At 39.9% G+C, this 18,528-nt stretch overlaps 1 protein-coding gene and 1 non-coding gene across 3 annotated transcripts in view; one reads left to right on the forward strand and one right to left on the reverse strand.

The window, feature by feature from the left end:
* The window catches only part of FNIP1 (folliculin interacting protein 1), a 155,602-nt gene that overhangs the window by 117,547 nt on the left and 19,527 nt on the right, over positions 1-18,528 (reverse strand). The window lies entirely within an intron of this gene.
* On the forward strand, positions 10,307-10,445 carry LOC122496989. The gene has a single exon (XR_006301007.1). It is a non-coding gene; the product is annotated as a U4 spliceosomal RNA (small nuclear RNA).

Genomic DNA, 18,528 nt, shown 5'->3' on the forward strand with positions numbered 1-18,528 from the left:
CACAGTTACTGACATTTGGCTTTGATAGTTTTGTCACTACATGAAACTCAACAAGAAAGTGAAAACATGGTCCCAGTTACAGGGCCCATAAGCTGCTGTTGGCAGGGAGGGAGATCTTGTCACCAACACAGGAAAGAGCAGCCCAGAATGGGTAACTAACTGTTTCCCAATTGCCACAGCTGAGCAGTAAGACAGAGGACATTAAAGCAGAAGGCCAACATTCATGGCATCTTCTGTGTGCCATTTACTGTGACAATCAGTGGGTACACTCTAAATTTCAAAAATGCATAGTTCAATTCAAGTCTCACTAGAATGTGGAGCAAGTCTCACACAAGAGGGAGAGTGAAGAGTGGTACAACCACTTTGAAAAATAGTGTGACAATATCTAAAAAAAAAACTGAACATATACATATCTGATGACCTACAAAGTCAAACTAAGGTACACATTTAATAGAAATATGTACATACCTCCCTCAAAAAAAACAGTATAAAAATGTTCAAAGCAGGGGCATTTGGATGCCTCAGTTACATGTCTGACTCTTGATTTCAGCTCAGGTCCTGATCTTACAGTTCGTGAGTTCCAGACTACTTGGGATTCTCTCTCTTTCACTATCCCTGTCCCTCCCTGTCTCTCTGTCCCTCCCCTGCATGTGTTCTCTCAAAATAAATAAACAAACAAACTTGTTAATAAAATGTTCAAAGCAATGTTATTCATTACAGTATCAACCAGGAAATGATCCAAACATCCATCAACGCAATAGTCTGGGTAATAAACTGGTATTTTCACACAACAGAATATTACACTGCAGTAGTTCTCAACCAGGGATGATTTTGCTCCCTACCCCCCGCTACCCCCAGAGGATATCTGGCAATGTCTGGAGACATTTTAGGTTGTCACAACTCAGGGGTGCTACTGGCATCTAGTGGGTTAGAGATCAAGGATGCTGTAAACATCCTTCAATGCACAGGAGAGAATTATCCTAACCAAACTGTCAACAGAGCTGAATTCGAGAAATTCTAGCCTATAGCCTATGAGAATGAACTATACAACACAAACCATATGGATAAATTCAAACATAATGTTAAGCAATAAAGAAGCCAAACAAGAATACATATGTATGATTCCATTTACATGAAGCTCAAATTCAGGCAAAATTAACCCCTGATATGAGAGGTGAGGATAGTGGAGGTTGAAAAGCTCACTAGGGATACTCCAGGGGCACAAGCAATACTGTTTCTTGAGCTTGGTAGTAGCTTTCTGGCACTATGTGTAAATTCATTTAATTCAATAGTTAAAATACGTACACTTCTCTTAAGTATACTATTCTTCAATAAAAATTTTATTTAAAAAAACTCATAGGACTGTAAGTGCTATGGGAGAATTTTACTCTATGTAAATTACAAAAATAAAAACTTTGCTTTCCTACCGCAAATCAGTTAAAATTCTTAGTATACTGGTAAATATTTCTCTGAAAAATTTCTCCCGTGAAGTCTGACAATTCCAAGTTCTAGTACTACCCTTACCAAGTTATACTGATCTTGCGCAAGTCAAATTTTTCATATTTATATCTTTTTAAAAGTATAGAGGCAACAAACTTTACTGCCAAGGGAATACAAAAAAATCAAACAAATATAAAACTATCCCACCAATCTTATTCCCCAGATCTAGCCACTTTCAACATTTTTGTACTCCCTTCTAGACTTTTCTTATAAATGTACAAATACATGTTAACAGAATTAACAAACATATTTATAAAAGTAAAATCATATTGCATACTACCCTACAATTTACTTTTTAACTTAATGTATGTGGAAATCTCTACTAGGAAATACATAATTATCATATTCTATTTAATAGCTATACAGTGTTCCAATGTATAAACTATAATTTATTTAATCACCCTAATTATGGACACAGTAACAACTTAAATTGGAAACTTCAAATAATTCTTCAAGGAACATCAGAATATGCTTATATATTACCTTTGCACAACTGCTGCTCTACAAAGTAGTTGTACCCGTATATACTGTCACATAAAATAGGGCTTGCTTTATTTTCTTTTGCCATAATAAGGTATTGTTCTTTCCAGTATTATCAGACTGACAGCTTCGTAAATTATAGACAGGATATTATCTTTATTTCTATTTTTCAGTTATTGAGGTTAAACGTTATTCAAACATTCAGTAGGTTAAGCATCGACTTTGGCTTCAGCTCAGGTCATGATCTCACAGTTCATGAGTTCATGTCCCACATCAGGCTCTATGCTGACAGTGTGGAGCCTGCTTGGGATCCTCTCTCTCTCTCTCTCTCTCTCTCTCTCTCTCTCTCTCTCTTCTGTCTGTCTCTCTGTCTCTGCCTTGTCTCTCTCTGTCTCCCTTTGCCCTTCACTCCTCTCCCCTTCTCCCTCTCTCAAAATAAATAGACCTTAAAAAAATGTCTACTGTGAATTTTGTTTAAATCACTTGTGAAGGAAAACATTTAATCACATTTTTATCTTCCTCAGGTACAAAAGTGAGCCAGTCTGACTGGGTGATTGAGAGGTCAAATGAGAAAATGACAGAGTAAAATCAGTGGTTATACTAAGGTATCAGGTAACTAGGGCTATATATCAAAAGCATGTTGGGGCGCCTGGGTGGCTCAGTCGGTTAAGCGTCCGACTTCGGCTCAGGTCACGATCTCACTGTCCGTGAGTTCGAGCCCCGCGTTGGGCTCTGTGCTGACAGCTCAGAGCCTGGAGCCTGTTTCAGATTCTGTGTCTCCCTCTCTCTCTGACCCTCCCCCGTTCATGCTCTGTCTCTCCCTGTCTCAAAAATAAATAAAACATTAAAAAAAAAAAAAAAAGCATGTTGAAGAGCTTCAAAACAAGTTGAAATAATCACCTGCCCAAAAACCTACTCTAGAAGATTGAGAATTAATTCCACATAGGGCAATCTGAAGGATTTTTAAAGAGGTCCACAGGTGATTCTGATGCACACTCCAGGCCGATAACCACTGGCAAATTAGAAAAAAAAGGTCATTCTCTTTCTCGAATATTAGCAAATGTATATTCTCTTTAGATGCATACAGAATCTCTGCTCCTGGATTCTAAATTTTGAAGGACTGGAGACTCTACTGAAAGCACTCTTCTATTGCTTTTCACCCCACAGACTGCTCAGACTACCTGAATAAAAATATTTTCAGTTTTCTGTGCAGTTAAGGCTAAGTTCCAAAGCAAACATTCTTATTTAGTAAGCATATTATGTACAAGGCATTGTGCTTTGGCTGGTTATTAAAATCTTATTGTGTCTCTTTCTACATTCCAAAAACATGCCTAATCTTATACAATAGTACTTCTTTTTTTTATACAATTTTTTAAGTTTATTTATTTTGAGAGCAAGAGAGAGAACACAAGCAGGGGAGGAGCAGAGAGAGAAGGAGAGAGACAGAGAATCCCAAGAAGGCTCTGCAAGATCAGCGCAGAGCCCAAAGTGGGGCTCAAACTCACCAACTGTGAAATCATACCACAACAGAAATCAAGAGTCAGACGCTTAACTGACTGAGCCACCCAGGTGCCCTCACAACAGTACTTCAAGTATAGGATGGATAGCATTTATTATTGCCCAGTGGGAAATTCCCTCTGAACTAGAATGTATCTGTAAAAGAGAGACACATGTTAACATATTCTAATTAGACAAAGCTTTTCAAAAGATAACATCTCAACAATTAGCACTAGATAAACCAGATATTCATAGAGAAAAAACCTCAAACCTAACTCACTCTACAGATAAAAATTAACTCAAAACAAGTCATAGACTTAAACATGAAAGCTCAAAAACTATAAAATCTCTACAAAAAAACAAAAAAGCCAGGATATTTTCTTGACCTTGGAGTACGGCAAAATTTTCTTACATCATACACACCCAACCATAAACTTTTATATATATTTTTTAAATACACTCTCAAATTGGCTAATATACACTGTGTAAAGTGCTCTTGGTTTTGGGGGTAGATTTTCATGGTTCATCACTTACATACAACACCCAGAGCTCATCCAACAAGTGTCGTCCTCAATGCCCATCACCCATTTTCCCCTCTCTCACACCCCCCATCCACCCTCAGTTTGTTCTCTCTCTATATATATTTTTTAAGGTTTTATTTATTTTTGAGACAGAGACAGACGCATGAATGGGGTAGGGGCAGAGAGAGAGAGGGAGGCACAGAATCGGAAGCAGGCTCCAGGCTCTGAGCCATCAGCCCAGAGCCCGACGCGGGGCTAGAACTCACGGACCGCGAGATCGTGACCTGAGCCGAAGTTGGACGCTTAACCGACTGAGCCACCCAGGCGCCCTTATTTTGTTCTCTGTATTTAAGAGTCTCTTATGGTTTGCCTCCCTCCCTCTCTGTAACTATTTTTTCCCCTTTCCTTCCCCCAGGGTCTTTTGTTAAGTTTCTCTCAAGATCCACATATGAGTGAAAACATATGGTATCTGTCCTTCTCTGACTTATTTCACTCAGCATTAATACCACAAACTTTTAAAAATATCATAGGAGTGGCCTGGGTAGCTCTGTTGGTTAAGCCTCCAACTCCTTTATTTTACAATTTTTTTTAATATTTATTTATTTTTGAGAAAGAGAGAGGGGGAAAGAGAGAGACAGTATGAGCAGGAGAGGGACAGGAAGAGGGATACACATAATCCGAAACAGGCTCCAGGCTCTGAGCCCGATGAGGGGCTTGAACCCACAAACCATGAGATCATGACCTGAACTGAAGTCAAATGTTCAATCGACTGAGCAACCCAGGTGCCCCAACTTTTTTTCTTTTTTTAATGTTTATTTTTGACAGAGAGGGAGACAAAGGATCTGAAGGGGCTCCATGCTGACAGCAGAGAGGCCCATGAGGGGCTTGAACTCATGAACCATGAGATCACAAGCTAAAAAATTGGAGGCTTAACCAACCGAGCCACCCAGCTGCACTAAGCCTCCAACTCTTGATTGCAGCTCACATCATGACCTCAGAGTTGGTGAGATCGAGCCCCCCATGGGGCACTGCACTAACAGCTCAAAACCTGCTTGGGATTCTCTCTTTCCCTCTCTCTATGCTCCTTCCTCACTCGCTCTCTCTCTCTCTCTCTCTCAAAATAAGTAAACATTAAAAAAAATAAAAATAGATAAAATATCATAAGCTAGACTTCATCAAATTTCAGAATTCTGATCTTTGAAAGACATCACTAACACAGAAGCAACCTGGAGCATGGAGAAAATCAGCAATGAGTGTATCTAACCAGGAATTTTGTCCAGAATATATAAAGAAGTCTTGTAACTCACACTAAGAAGTTATCCAGTTTTTACATGGCAAAATACTTGGACTTTATAAAAAAAGATACATATATAGCAAATGAGCTCAAAAAATTGCTCAACATCACTAGGAATGAAGGAAAGACAAAATAAACTACAATGAGATGCTACTACACACTTACTAAAATTATTAAAATCGTTAAGACTGATACCACATTTGCAGTGATGTCGATGGAGCTAGAATGTATTATGCTAAGTGAAATAAGTCAGTCAGAGAAGGACAAATACCACAGGATTTCACTCCTATGTGGAATTTAAGAAACAAAACAGATGAACATATGGCAAGGTGATGGCGGGGGGCAGGAAAGGGAGGGAAACAAATCACAAGTGACTCTTAATGATAGAGAACAAACTATAGAGGGAAGTGAGTGAGAGATGGGCTAGAGGGATGATGGGTACTAAGGAGGGCACCTGTTGTGATGAGCACTGGGTGTTGTATGGAAGTGATGAATCAGTGAATTCTACTCCTGAAACCAATAGTACACTGTATGTTAGCTAACCAGAATTTAAATAAAAATTTGAAAAGAAAACAGAAAAAGGACTAAGTGTTGGTGATAACTGGAATTATCATATACTGGTGGTGAGCAAGTAAAATGGTGCAACCATTTTGGAACACAGTTTGGCAGTTTCTTATAAAGTTAAGCATACACTTGCTTATAACCCAGCAATTCTACTTCTAGATATCTACCCAACAGAAATAAAAACACATTCAGACAAAGACTCATACATCAATGTTCATAGGAGCTTTATATATAATATTCCCTCAAAGTGAAAATAATCCAAATATTCATCAACTTCTATATGGACAAATTTTATTATATCAGTATAATGGAATACTCATCTTCAATAAAAATCAATGAGCTACTGAAGTAAGCAGAAACACAGGATAAATCTAAGAAACATTCTGCTGAATAAAAGAATCCAGAAACAAAAAAAGCACATATTGTAGAATTTTATTAACATGAAATTTTAGAATGGGGAAAATTAATCTATGGTGACAGAAAGTAGATCAGAAATTGGGGGGAGGGGGGTCACGGGAGTTGGGGGGGTTGGTTACTGACTATAAAGGGATATAAGAGAACTTTTGGGAGTGACACGAAGTTCACTATTTTTTTTAATGTTTATTTATTTTTGAGAGAGAGAGAGAAAGACAGAGCACAAGCAGGGGAGGAGCAGGGAGAGAGGGAGACACAGAACCCGAAGCAGGCTCCAGGCTCTGAGCTGTCAGCACACAACCCGACATGGGGCTCAAACCCACAAACTGAGAGATCATGACCTGAGCCAAAGCTGGATGCTTAACCAACTGGGCCAACCAGGCACCCCCACAAAGTTCTATATCTTGATTATAATAGTTGTTACAAAGGTGTATATGTTTGTCAAAACTCAGAAACATAACATTTTATTTTTTTTATAAAGATGAGTTTTTTAAGTTTATTAAAGAGAGAGAATGTAGGGGAGGGGCAGAAAGAAAGGGAGAGAAAGAATCCTAACCAGGCTCCATGCTGTCAGTGTGGAGCCCGACATGGAGCTTGAAGTCACGAACAGTGAGATCATGAGCAGAAGTCAAGAGTCACACACTTAACCGAACGAGCCACCCAGGCGCCCCACGAACCATACTGTCTTAAAATGAACCCAGGATTTGTTTTCATCAGGTATTGCAAGACAAAGACATGGAAAAAACTGTCATGAAGGAAGAAGTTTATACCCATAGTTCCCTAGAAACAGGAAGCATGCCACACCACATCAGGCCACGTGGGAAGCACCAGGGCAATCAGGAGGCAGGGGAAAGAGAATAATGTGGCAAAAATCTTTACTGTGGTTTTCACCAGAGAAAAAAATGGGCCAGATGTGATAAGCAAGCTAAACATAAGACTGACTAGTCTCAATAATTACAGGGGTCTCCACAGTGTAAGAACAACCCCCTAGTTGGCTGGTACCTAGACCTGGGGTAATTAGAGTAAGAGTATGACAGCTCAGTAAAGGAGGTGGTTGGAGCAGGCTCTGAACTGGTTGGTTCACACATGAAAGATGCACTGCTAACAGGGGAATCCTTTGCTATCTCTAAGAATTAGGTAACCCTGGAAAGGTCAGTCTCTCCAGGATCAAGAAGGCTCCACATGCCAAAACACTAGAAAATACAGACCAAAAAAAGGCATGACTAACACATATATAGTTAAAAGGATGCATTTAATTGAATGTGTCATATTTCAATAAAGTTGATATAAAAATTAAAATTTTAAGAATAAATAAAACATCATAGTGGCTAATTCACTGAAAAGGTTGCCAGCACCAAAAAGTATTTACTCAGTTTTAAAAGAAAAAAAATCCTAATTTTCTAAAATGGTAGCATTACTTAAATGTGGAATTACTCTACAATATGGATTTTACCAATTATAGAAGTCTAATGTGGGGTGCCTGGGTGGCTCAATAGATTAAGTGTCCAATTCTTGGTTTCAACTCAGGTCATGATCCCATAGTTTCGTGAGTTCAAGCCTGGCATCGGGCTCCACACTAACAGTGTGGAGCCTGTTTGGGATTCTCTGCCTCCCTCTCTCTCACCCCCTCCCCCACTTTCTCTCTCTCTCTCTCAAAATAAATAAACTTAAAAAAATTTTAAGTAAGTCTAGTATACTTATAGAGATGTGATCAATTTTTTTTTTTTGGTTGTTTTTCTAAAGTGTATGGTATCATCACTAGGCCCTATATCCCTGGAGTATCCAGCCAATGACATCCACTTTTCTTCTTCATCTTTTTTTCTTGTTCAATGATCCTCAACCCCAGAGCTACATATTAGAATCATAAAACTGGTACGGAGGAGGCCTTAACATCAGAATCTTTTTATGTATTTTTTATGTATTTATTTTTTTAAGTTTATTTATTTCTTTTGAAAGAAAGAGACCTTGTGTGCACACAAGTGAGGGAGGGACAGAGACAGAAGGAGAGAGAGAATCCCAAGAAGGCTCTGGACTGTCAGTGCAGAGCCCAATAAGGGGCCTGATCTCACAAACTGAGATCATGACCTGCCTGAGCTGAGATCAAGAGGTGAACGCTAAACCAACTGAACCACTCAGGCACCCCTCAATAGAATTTTTTTAAAGCTTCCCTAATGGTTTTAATGAATAGCTATAGTTGAAAACTACTTCCTACTATACATAAGATTGAATTCGAACATCATCTAAATATAAGATATTTTAATGCAAGCATATCAAGGCAAAGTATAGAAAACACATTATAATATAAATATAGTGGAAAACTATACTGATACAGTGTTATCATGCTTTGGGTAGTTTCCATTTTTGTAAGCCATGCTGGCTCCCAAAAATCCAATATAAAAGTAAAACAAAACAATACGAAAAAACTAGGAAAAAAAATTATAAAACTAAATTAAAAGTTAGAAACTAAATTTCTGGAGCACCTGAGTGGCTAAGTCAGTTAAGCATCTATTCAGCTCTTCATTTTGGCTCTGGTTGTGATCTCATGGTTGGTGTTTTCCAGCCCCACATCAGGCTCTGTGCTGACAGCACAGATCCTGCTTAGGATCCTCGCTCTCACTCTCTTTGCTCCTCCCCTGCTCGCATGCTCTCTGTCTCTCAAAATAAATGAACTTTAAAAAAAAATTTACAGAAACTAAATTTCTACATTTTAATTACAAAACCAGAAAAGTAAATATAAATTCAAAGCTCTAATGATAGGCTCCCAGCCAATTAATCTGAAAAGAAGAAATTGCTTACCTGCAAAATCATTATTACAGCCACTTGATGGGTCTATGACTCTAGAAACAATAACTCTCCTACTCTACAGCTTCTACAATACATCCCAGAAATTTTACCATTCCAGTTCCTATTAACATTCCATTATAGATCCATCTCTTGGCTCTCTAAAGAAGCTTCCTTCCAACAGGTAGAGTTAGGAATATGGGCTATTTCCATGGCAGATAACAGCATGAAGAACTCACACTATACAAGTAAATAGTATTTACACCAAATTTGCCACAAGAGTCACATGGAGTTGTATGCCTACAAGAACTGTGAAATACGGAAGGGTGTATGAAATTTGGTGAGGAGTAAACAAATATGCCACAGAATGGAATTGCTAGGTCATAAAGTGAGTATTTTCTACCTCACTAAATAATGCCAGATTGTTTTCCAAAGTTGTTTTGTACCAATGTATACTATACAGGGATTCTTACTGCTCCACATTCTTGTTAATATTTGGTACCATCCAACTTTTGGCCATCGCCAAACTAATGCCAATCCGCTTGCACTGTTCTTGCCCCAAATATTCTGGCTGTGGAATCAGCAGATACCCTCACCAACCAAAAGTTACCCAGATTAGCGAATTCTGTTCTTAGTTTGCTAAGAGTGTGTATCATAAATGGAAGTTGAATTTTATGAAATAAGTCTGCATCTGCTGACTAATTATGTAGTCTTCCTCCTTTAATAAATAAAATAACACTTATATAATTCAATGAGCAGACACTGTTGAAATTGCCTTACATATCCTAACTCATTCAATCTTTCCAATGAACTAGTGAAGTATTAGTTACATTTAACAGATAATGAAATGCAGACACCGAGATTTACTTACTTGGCACAGGTACTACCACCAAACAACAAAGAACAATGAGGTTTCAGGGTCTGGGTTCTTAATTCTCTCTCAAAACCTATTAGGTTTTGAGCAAGTTATCTAATACCTTGGTGTTTCAGTTTTCTCATCTATAAAAGGAGGGTAATGTCACCTACCTCATAAAGCTGTTTTTACAATTAAATGAAGTAATATATCTGAAGTCCTTAAAACAATTCCTGAAACATCATAAAGCACTACATAAATATTTTGCTAACATTCTCTTACCTTTTCAACTTCAATCTATCTATACATAGATTCCATTTCTTATTCTTAGATTAGTTATCTATGGCTTGTTTATTTTTATTATTTTTAGCAAGTTTTGCCTATTTCAAAAAACTAAGTTTCAGCTTTGCGCAGTGGCAGTATCGTAGCCAATAAGGTTTATCCGAGGCGCGATTATTGCTAATTGAAAAAACTAAGTTTCATTTTCTCTTGCACATTCATTTTCTAGTTCATTAATTTTGGGGCTCTTATATTTTTTAATTTTTTTAATTTTTATTATTTTTTAATATGAAATTTATTGTCAAATTGGTTTCCATATAACACCCAGTGCTCAGCCCAACAGGTGACCTCCTCAATACCCATCACCCACTCTCCCCTCCCTTCCACCCCCCATCAACTCTCAGTTCGTTCTCAGTTTTTGAGTCTCTTATGGTTTGGCTCCCTCCCTAACTTCTTTTTCCCTTCCCCTCCCCCATGGTCTTCTGTTAAGTTTCTCAGGATCCACAAAGGAGTGAAAACATATAGTATCTGTTTTTCTCTGTATGACTGATTTCATTTAGCATAACACTCTCCAGTTCCATCCACGTTGCTACAAAAGGCCATATTTCATTCTTTCTCATTGCCATGTAGTATTCCATTGTGAATTTCGTTAACCACAATTTCATTATCCATTCACCAGTTGATGGACATTTAGGCTCTTTCCATAATTTGGCTACTGTTTAAAGTGCTGCTATAAACATTGGGGTACAAGTGCCCCTATGCATCAGCACTCCTATATCCCTTAGGTAAATTCCTAGCAGTGATATTGCTGGGTCATAGGGCAGATCTATTTTTAATTGTTTGAGGAACCTCCAAACTGTTTTCCAGAGTGGCTGCACCAGTATGCATTCCCGCCAACAATGCAAGAGGGTTCCCATTTCTCCACATCCTCGCCAGCATCTATGGTCTCCTCATTTGTTCATTTTAGCCACTCTAACTGGCATGATGTGGTATCTGAGTGTGGTTTTGATTTGTATTTCCCTGATGAGGAGTGACGTTCAGCATCTTTTCATGTGCCTGTTGGCCATCTGGATGTCTTCCTTAGAGAAGTGTCTATTCATGTTTTCTGCCCATTTCTTCACTGGATTATTTGTTTTTCAGGTGTGGAGTTTGGTGAGTTCTTTATAGATTTTGGATACTAGTCCTTTGTCCAATATGTCATTTGCAAATATCTTCTTCCATGCTGTCGGTTGCCTTTTAGTTTTGTTGAGTGTTTCCATTGCAGTGCTGAAGCTTTTTATCTTCATGAGGTCCCAATAGCTCATTTTTGCTTTTAATTCCCTTGCCTTTAGAGATGTGTCAAGTAAGAAATTGCTGCGGCTGAGGTCAGAGAGGTCTTTTCCTGCTTTCTCCTCCAGGGTTTTGATGGTTTCCTGTCTCTCATTCAGGTCCTTTATCCATTTTGAGTTTATTTTTGTGAGTGGTGTAAGAAAGTGGTCTAGTTTCATTCTTCTGCATGTTGCTGTCCAGTTCTCCCAGCACCATTTGTTAAAGAGACTGTCTTTTTTCCACTGGATATTCTTTCCTGCTTTGTCAATGAGTTGGCCATACTTTTGTGGGCCCAATGCTGGAGTCTCTATTCGATTCCATTGATCTATGTGTCTGTTTTTGTGCCAATACCATGCTGTCTTGATAATTACAGCTTTGTAGTAGAGGCTAAAGTCTGGGATTGTGATGTCTCCCGCTTTGGTCTTCTTCTTCAATATTACTTTGGCTATTCGGGGCCTTTTGTGGTTCCATACAAATTTTAGGATTGCTTGTTCTAGCTTCGAGAAGAATGTTGGTGCAATTTTGATTGGGATTGCATTGAATGTGTAGATAGCCTTGGGAGTATTGACATTTTAACAATATTTATTCTTCCAATCCATGAGCATGGAATGTTTTTCCATTTCTTTATATCTCCCTCAATTTCATTCATCAGCTTTCTACAGTTTTCAGCATACAGATCTTTTGCATCTTTGGTTAGGTTTATTCCTAGCTTATTTTATGATTCTTGGTGCCATTGTGAATGGGATCAGTTTCTTTATTTGTCTTTCTGTTGCTTCATTATTAGTGTATAAGAATGCAACTGATTTCTGTACATTGATTTTGTATCCTGCGATTTCGCTGAATTCATGTATCAGTTCTAGTAGACTTTTGGTACAGTCTATTGGGTTTTCCATGTATAATACCATGTCATCTGCAAAAAGTGAAAGCTTGACTTCATCTTTGCCAATTTTGATGCCTTTGATTTCCTTTTGTTGTCTGTATTATTTAAGTTTATTCTGTTTTCTCCTTTCTAACTCCTTAAGTAGAACACTCAAGTCATATTTTGAACCGTTCCTTCTTCTCTTATGTAAACATTATAAATTACTGTCATTGAAGCTTTAGTTACATCCAAGTTTTGTAATATGGTATTTATTATAATTCAATTCTAGTTACTTTAAATTTCCATTTAGGTTTTCTTTTCCCTGACTCATAAGTTGTTTCCCTAACTGCTCTATGAACGTCAGGGGAAAAAATGTGTTTCCTCTAATTGCTAGTTTCATGCTGATTTTGTTTTCAAAATCTTTTTGTTTTTAAGATTTTATTTTTAAGTAATGTCTACACCCAAAGTGGGCTTGAACTCACAACCGCAAGATCACGAGTCCATGCTCCATTCACAGAGCCAGCCAGGCGCCCCCAGAATCTTTTTTATTCTTAACCTTTTTTTGCTACTTCTAGAGAGGCCAAGAAGGTCTAGAGTGGCTAGACCTTCAATAACTAGAAGAGATATGTTTAAAAGTCACCTACTATGGGGCTCCTGGGTGGCTCAGTCGGTTAAGCACCCGACTTCAGCTCAGGTCATGATCTCACAGTTCATGAGTTCGAGCCCTTAATCAGGCTCTATACTGATTTTGTGCCTCTCTTTGCCCATCCCCTGCTCATGCTTTCTCTCTCCACCCCCCCACTCTCTCTCTCACACACACAAAAAAATAAAAATAAAAAAAATCACCTACTATAGATGTGTCCATTTCTCCTGGACATTTCTGCTTCATGTATTTCCAAAAATACTCTTCTTGGTGAGTTAACCTTTTATCATTACATTTATCATTAATAATTTTCATGTCTATTTTAACTGATGTGACTGCAGTTATCAGCTTTCTTTTTGTTGTCTCAGTATCTTTTTCTGGTTTTTTTTTTGCTTTCAATCTTTCTATATTTGTATATCTTGAATATATGCTCTTTAAGCAGCAGATACAGATAGATATTATTTTTTCCAGTCCAACAAATTTTTGTCTTCTCTGCATTATTTAGTCTGCTTTCACTTAATGTGGTTTTTATAATGTGCTGGAATTTATTTCTACTACATGATTCTATTGCTTTGTACTTGTTCTGTAACTTATGTTCTTTTTCGTACCCCTTCTTACATTCTTTTTAGTTCTCTTTCTATATTCTATTTTCACTCTAATAATTTGGAAATTACTCTACTTTTATTCATTTAGATGTGTAGCCTTGAAATTTTACCATGCATACTTCATACTTTAGTTAATATCTTTATTCTCAAAACATAATAGAACCTTATGAAATAGAAAGGGGGCATGGGAATATGGTAGAGTAAGAGGACCCTGAGCTGAGCCCCTTCCACGTTTTCAACTAGATATCATCCACATCCAAGTCAATAAACCAGACAGCACCTGAAGAATGACAGAACAAACTCCACAACTAAATACAGAGAAGCAAGTGCATTTGAAAGGCTAAGAAGGTCAGGAAGGTGGAGGGAGGATGCCCACAGGAGGCAGGGAGCTGCACGAGCACAGAGGGCAGAGAAACTGGCCCTCACACCAGGGAGCGCACACAGGAAAAACTAATCCCCATAATGCCTGGCTTTAAAAGTCAGAGAAGCTGAACTCAGTGAGTTAGTAAGAACCAGTAAGGCTAAGAACCTGGAGCTTTGGAGGTCAGCTGACTCAGCACTGAGTGAGCCCAAAAGGCAAGTGATAGCCCAGTCATCACCCTTAAAGAGACAGCAGCCTACACAGAGAGGCAACAGCAACAACAACAACCAAAGAAATGGCAATTTACACAACACTGGGGCAAAGAGAACACAGATCTCTTCACAATTATTTCTGAGTGTGTTGGGGGACTGCTCTGAAAATGAGAGAGGTGGCAGGTGCCATTTTCCTCTCCCAGCCCAGAGTATAAGCACAGAGACATACGCGAGAAGCAGGGCTGCACAGACACTTGCTACTTAACCTGCTAGCAGCGTACCATGCTCACAAGTTCTAAGGAGAATTTGCCCACTCCAAGCCTACTGGCCTCAGCCCTGGGCTCAGGACAAATTTTGTTAAAGCTGAAGGGGCACCCCATCCAGCAGGCCTAGTGCACAGCTGTCACCATGCACTGTGTGCATCCATCCCACTGCACCCAGCTGTTCACCCTCAGCCACTTTCTTGTGTGTCACACAGGCACATTCCCCTGGCCACCCTGGCACACAGGGCCCAGACACCTCAGTACTTCAGAGGGTCCAGCACAGGACTAGTAGCCTGCTGCAAATTTTGCTAACACTGTCACCCTGCTCCCAAGTTCCCTCACATGCATGCCACCCCAGAGCTGACCTGCCTGAGTCCCAATGACACCACAGAGAAAAAGTACAGCCCACAACAGCCAGAGTCAGTGCAGAGACTGCAATGAAAGGAAATGTGACTCAGGCACAAAAGCAGGGAATAAGCAACACACTTAGGATACTCTCCTGAAAGCCAGGTTCTGATAAAGAAGAGACACTGCTCTGCTGGGCATTCCAGGACCTTTTCTTCATAAAGTCACTACTTTCAAGAGGAGAAGACACAGCTGACTTTCTTTAACACAGAGATGCAAACAAAATAAGGAGACAGAGAAATTTATCCCAAATGAAAGAACAGAACAAGGTCACACTGAGCGATCTAAGAGTAAGAGATATAAGTAACATGCCTGATAAAGAATTGAAAACAATGATCATAAGAATACTCACTGGACTCCAGAAAAGAATTCAAGAAATGAGTGAGACTCTTAATACAGATATAAAAAAAACAACACAGGAGAGAAGGCACAATCAATGAAATGAGAAACACACTTGATGGAATCAAGAGGAGGATAGAAGAAGCAGAAGAATAAATAAGTGACCTAGAAGACAAGGTAATGGAAAGTAATCAAGGTGAACAAAAGTGACAGAAAAAAACTGTCCAAAATGAGAACAGACTTAGGGAACTCAGTTGACACCACCACATGTAATAACATTCATGTTATAGGAGAAGTTCCAGAAAAAGAGAAAGGAGGTGGCAGAAAATTTATTTAAAGAAGAGCTATAATCTGGGGAAGGAAACATAGCCAGATCAAGGCGTCACAGAGAACCCCCCAACAGGATCAACAAAAACAGACCCACACCAAGGCATGTTACAATTAAATTTGCAAAATATAGTGATAAAGAAAAAAATTTTAAATCCGCAAGACAAAAGAGGCCTTAACTTACAAGGGAAAACCCATGAGGCTAGGAGGAAATTTCTCAACAGAATTTTAGCAAGCCAGAAGGGAGTGGCAGGATATATTCAATATGCTGAATGGGAAAAATCTGCAACCAAAGCTACTCTAGCCAGCAAGGCTTTCATTCAGAATAAAATAAGAGAGAGATTTCTCAAACAACAACCAAAGGAGTTCATGACCACCAAACCAGCTCTGCAAGAAATATTAAAAGGGACTCTCTCAATGGAAAAGAGACCAAAAGTGACAATATAGAAGTAGAAAACACAAAAGTAGTAAAAATTAATTACTCTTTCTGTAAAAAAAAATATCAGTCAAGGAACTCATTAAAAAAAAGGATATAGGAGTCGGCGGCAAGATGGCGGCTTAGGAGGACGCTGGGCTCACCGCACGTCCTGCTGATCACTTAGATTCCATCTACACCTGCCTAAATAACCCAGAAAACCGCCAGAGGATTAGCAGAACAGAGTCGCCGGAGCCAAACGCAGACGAGAGGCCCACGGAAGAGGGTAGGAAGGGCGGCGAGGCGGTGCGCGCTCCACGGACTGGCGGGAGGGAGCCGGGGCGGAGGGGCGGCTCGCCGGCCAAGCAGAGCCCCCGAGTCGGGCTTGCAAAAGCGGAGGGGCCGGGCGGACTGTGTTCCGACAGCAAGCGCGACTTAGCGTCTGGGAGGTCAGAAATTAACAGCTCTGCTCAGAAAGCGGGAAGGCTGGAGGACAAAGGGAGGGAGAGCTGCTGAGCCCCCTGACAACAGAGCTCAGTTTGGTGGGGAACAAAGGCGCTCGCCAGCGCCATTTCCCCCGCCCATCCCCCAGCCGAAATCCCAAAGGGAACCGGTTCCTGCCAGGGAACTTGCTCGCTCCGCGCAAACACCCAACTCTGCGCTTCTGCGGAGCCAAACCTCCGGCAGCGGATCTGACTCCCTCCCGCTGCCACAGGGCCCCTCCTGAAGTGGATCACCTAAGGAGAAGCGATCTAAGCCTGCCCCTCCTGCCCCCGAGCACCTTGCCTACCCACCCCAGCTAATACGCCAGATCCCCAGCATCACAAGCCTGGCAGGGTGCAAGTAGCCCAGACGAGCCACACCACCCCACAGTGAATCCCGCCCCTAGGAGAGGGGAAGAGAAGGCACACACCAGTCTGACTGTGGCCCCAGCGGTGGGCTGGGGGCAGACATCAGGTCTGACTGCGGCCCCGCCCACCAACTCCAGGTATACACCACAGCACAGGGGAAGTGCCCTGCAGGTCCTCACCACGCCAGGGACTATCCAAAATGACCAAGCAGAAGAACTCCCCTCAGAAGAATCTCCAGGAAATAACAACAGCTAATGAGCTGATCAAAAAGGATTTAAATAATATAACAGAAAGTGAATTTAGAATAATAGTCATAAAATTAATCGCTGGGCTTGAAAACAGTATACAGGACAGCAGAGAATCTCTTGCTACAGAGATCAAGGGACTAAGGAACAGTCACGAGGAGCTGAAAAACGCTTTAAACGAAATGCATAACAAAATGGAAACCACCACAGCTCGGCTTGAAGAGGCAGAGGAGAGAATAGGTGAACTAGAAGATAAAGTTATGGAAAAAGAGGAAGCTGAGAAAAAGAGAGATAAAAAAATCCAGGAGTATGAGGGGAAAATTAGAGAATTAAGTGATACACTAAAAAGAAATAATATACGCATAATTGGTATCCCAGAGGAGGAAGAGAGAGGGAAAGGTGCTGAAGGGGTACTTGAAGAAATCATAGCTGAGAACTTCCCTGAACTGGGGAAGGAAAAAGGCATTGAAATCCAAGAGGCACAGAGAACTCCCTTCAGACGTAACTTGAATCGATCTTCTGCACGACATATCATAGTGAAACTGGCAAAATACAAGGATAAAGAGAAAATTCTGAAAGCAGCAAGGGGTAAACGTGCCCTCACATATAAAGGGAGACCTATAAGACTCGTGACTGATCTCTCTTTTGAAACTTGGCAGGCCAGAAAGAATTGGCAAGAGATTTTCAGGGTGCTAGACAGAAAAAATATGCAGCCAAGAATCCTTTATCCAGCAAGTCTGTCATTTAGAATAGAAGGAGAGATAAAGGTCTTCCCAAACAAACAAAAACTGAAGGAATTTGTCACCACTAAACCAGCCCTACAAGAGATCCTAAGGGGGACCCTGTGAGACAAAGTCCCAGAGACATCACTATAAGCATAAAACATACAGACATCACAATGACTCTAAACCCGTATCTTTCTATAATAACACTGAATGTAAATGGATTAAATGCGCCAACCAAAAGACATAGGGTATCAGAATGGATAAAAAAACAAGACCCATCTATTTGCTGTCTACAAGAGACTCATTTTAGACCTGAGGACACCTTTAGATTGAGAGTGAGGGGATGGAGAACTATTTATCATGCGACTGGAAGCCAAAAGAAAGCTGGAGTAGCCATACTTCTATCAGACAAACTAGACTTTAAATTAAAGGCTGTAACAAGAGATGAAGAAGGACATTATATAATAGTTACAGGGTCTATCCATCAGGAAGAGCTAACAATTATAAATGTCTATGCACCGAATACCGGAGCCCCCAAATATATAAAACAATTACTCATAAACATAAGCAACCTTATTGATAAGAATGTGGTAATTGCAGGGGACTTTAATACACCACTTACAGAAATGGATAGATCATCTAGACACACGGTCAATAAAGAAACAAGGGCCCTGAATGAGACATTGGATGAGATGGACTTGACAGATATATTTAGAACTCTGCATCCCAAAGCAACAGAATATACTTTCTTCTCGAGTGCACATGGAACATTCTCCAAGATAGATCA

The sequence above is a fragment of the Prionailurus bengalensis genome, chromosome A1 (assembly GCF_016509475.1).
Source record: "Prionailurus bengalensis isolate Pbe53 chromosome A1, Fcat_Pben_1.1_paternal_pri, whole genome shotgun sequence".
In the NCBI taxonomy this organism is placed as follows: domain Eukaryota; kingdom Metazoa; phylum Chordata; class Mammalia; order Carnivora; family Felidae; genus Prionailurus; species Prionailurus bengalensis.